At 36.5% G+C, this 3,420-nt stretch overlaps 1 pseudogene; it reads right to left on the reverse strand.

The window, feature by feature from the left end:
* Nucleotides 1-2,797: 2,797 nt before the first annotated feature.
* Nucleotides 2,798-2,980, reverse strand: LOC116071354 (annotated as a pseudogene).
* Between the last annotated feature and the right edge of the window lie 440 nt (nt 2,981-3,420).

A 3,420-nucleotide genomic window follows, 5' to 3' on the forward strand; every position in this document is an offset into this window, starting at 1 on the left:
ATGAAAAGGTAAAAATAAAATGAATAAAAATCTAGAAAAAATAGCTAAAATATAGAATAAAGTATGAAATTAAAAGTTGGCTAAGGCAAAAATATGAATGGAAATAAAGGATGGAATGAGAAAAGTTAAAAAATAGAAGTAACATCATTCTAGTTTATTTCTGTTGCTTTAATGAGAAAGTCTGACCAAATTAAAACAAAACAAAAAGAAATAAAACAAATAAACCAACAAAAACAAGGGAGGAAAATGTTCATCTGGCTTACAGGCTCTGATTACAGTCCATCCTGGGGAGAAGTCAGGAAGAGTGAGGGACACATCACATCCATAGCCATGAACAGACTATACTGAATGCACCCATGTGGTACCTGCCCACATCATCTAGCTTTATTCTATCCTACATTGATCAGGAGCCTCTGACTAGGGAATGGTGTTGCTCACAGTTGACTAGTTCTTTGTACATACACCAACAATGAAGAGTTACTCAGAGACATCCCCATAGGCCAACCCAGTATAAAATAATTTCTCAATTCAAAATTTTCCCAGGTAATTCTGGGTTGTGGCAACTTTGTGCATCTTTATGTAACTTTATGTTACAAGGGTAGATACAAAATAAAACTGACTTTGTGATGAATAAGTACAAAACAAGAGATTTAATTTTTTGAGATTTATTAACATTAAGAGATTATAATCTAATAGGAAATGTGCAAATAAAATTAGATTAAACATTAGAGGAGTAAATATAGCATAATATACTATTTAAAGTAAAATAATACTATAAAATGGAGTAAGAGAGGGAAAATCTAACCAAAAATATAAAAGTTTGGAAAAATAGGGAGCTGTCTTTTATTTGTCCTGTAATATTGTAATCAGCAGATGCATGCAGAAGGCATTTAGTGAGTTGTGGCTATAGTCTCGCCACATGCCTCCTGTTCAAACTGGTATTAATATACTTCATGAGTAGAATAAGCATTTATAAATATTCTTTGGGGTGATAAAATGATCAGCAAAGGAAGCTAGCATTAATAACTCAATACATTTTACTATCACAGAAAATGTGAGTTAATTTCATCTTGCTTGTGGGCTACAGGGACAGCTCCCAGAACTTTTTTCCTTGGACTCATGACAAAGATCTTGTACAACAGGCTCTTTCAGAGTCAATCTTCCTTGGCTTTGTTGTGAATCTCTGGAGTCCTAGATGCACTTAGCAGACAACAGCTCAGCTTGGAGAACAGGAAACTTGGCTCCAGACCTGTGGTGCAAATCTCTTACTTCTGAATTGCTGTGGGAACTTCCCTAAGCTTCCTTTACTTTCACATCCTGTTTGTAAAACTCAATGAAAGATTAAAGTTCTCTTCCTGTGTAGCAAGCAGAGCCAGCAAAACTACAGAGAAATCCATTTGAGATATTAAGTGCAAGTCTGAACTGGTCAGAACCTCCACCATATTCCAGCTAATGTCAGTTGCTTCTGGTCCACATTTTCAGAAATTTCGTCAAGGTTCTCTTATAGTGATGGTCAGACAAAACAAATGTTCTCAACAGTATTCTTCTCTTTCCTATGCCAAGACGATAATGAATCAAAGAAAAATGTCACTACTGTGTGAGGCAAAGGAAGAGAGAAAGCAAAAGAATGAGGACCCCTAGCTAAAGGTCAAGAATTTGCCATGCTACCTGGAAAGAGCCAGACACATATTGAGCCACATTTGTTGATGACTTGCGAACAATATGTATGTGTGATTACAGATCCAAAGGATCAGATCAAAAGATCACCGGCCTGTAGAGGAAGACTGTAAGGTCACAGGTGAGTATCGGTGAAGATGGTGGATTTCTGAAATTTAGAAATGATCCAGAAGTAAAGATTAAGGACAGAATCATTTGGGATGATCTGAGGGGTGGACATTGACAGAGGATAGAATCTGCAGAGCCACATTCAGCTGTGACATGGACTCTTGTGTTTCCTGAGGGAAGCTATCTCCATGATATGTCTCATCCTTATGAACATTCAGTATCATGTATGAATTTCTCTTACATGTTTGAACACCAGATCTTGATATGCCTTCACAAAACCCAGATACACATGTCCAAAGAAACCATAAATACATCCCCCATTGTTGTGGGAGTGAACAGTGAGACTTGGGAAAGAGAAATTACAAAAAGCAAGACCACATAAAAATGGACTCCATGAATCTGCAGGAGTCAGTTGTACCATGATTAATCAGAATTACCCAATGAAGAATAGTAAAGGCAATGTAAACAAAAACAAATGGTAAAGGGATCTATTTTAAGAAGAGGAGCCACCACTCCTCTACTTGAAGCCAGAGCAGAAAGCAGTCAAATTCTCCTGACTTTGTTACATTTTTCTCACTGGCCCAATGGTAAACAGTAATAGAGTACAGGAAATGTCTCTTCCTGAGTATAATTATACTGTTTTTATTTGGTCTATTATTGGTTTCATTTGAGGATGAGGAAACAAATATTTGGTCCTAACTACAAAAGATGAATAGAATAGTAAATTAAAAGCCAAAATTCTACCTCTAATGGGGACTATGGCTTGTAAAACAACCTGTTTTCTTTTCTTTTTTATTTTTCCCTCAAGTCATTATATCTTTAATAAGCTGGCAGTAAGTCAAACATGAAAAAAAAAAAGAGAGATTGTTCCTTTTAAGGGCAAGGCCCAACAGTGTAGACTCATTCATGTAGTGAGTGAGATAGGATTCCAACAACATAGGAAGGCTTCCAGGCTTACAGATTACACATTTGGTTGCTGATAATAGGCTGTAGACAAGAGATTAACGAGCCCTCAGAGGACAAAATACAGTTGCTGGGTCATAAGCATCTTGAAGCATTTCTTGTGTCTTGTGTATTTGTCAGTTGGGGGGAACCGAGCAGGATGGACAGAGCAAGTCTGTTGTCCCATAGGGTCAAATTTCTTCAGCATATAAACGAGATTGCCCTGCCCGTTAAGGTAATACTAGAGAAACATGACTGCTCCTAAGCGGAAAGACACCTATAAATTTATCACCAGCCACATTTGCAACAACCTGTTTTCTTCAAGGACATTAGTGAGGGCAATAGACTCTAAGATATCACTGGTCTATTGGCTTTTAAGCAAGCACAGAATTTGTGTGTGTGTGTGTGTGTGTGTGTGTGTGTGTGTGTAGTTAAGCTTATGTAATCTACTCCAAACTTATATTTAATATAAGATCTAATGCTCTACACCAAATAACCTCACTCAACTTAATTCAATTTAACATGATTGTTATTTTATATTTCTTAAAGAATCACTTATTGCATATTTCTTAGAAAGAAGCATGAGGTAGATACTTAAGTGATGCTCAGCTTCTCGTTCTTTGTTGTAGTAGTCCACAATATTAGCCAATATTAATATATGCCAGTATTAAGACATTAAGGTTTTGGGGTTAC

The sequence above is a fragment of the Mastomys coucha genome, unplaced genomic scaffold (genome assembly GCF_008632895.1).
Source record: "Mastomys coucha isolate ucsf_1 unplaced genomic scaffold, UCSF_Mcou_1 pScaffold22, whole genome shotgun sequence".
Lineage (NCBI taxonomy): Eukaryota > Metazoa > Chordata > Mammalia > Rodentia > Muridae > Mastomys > Mastomys coucha.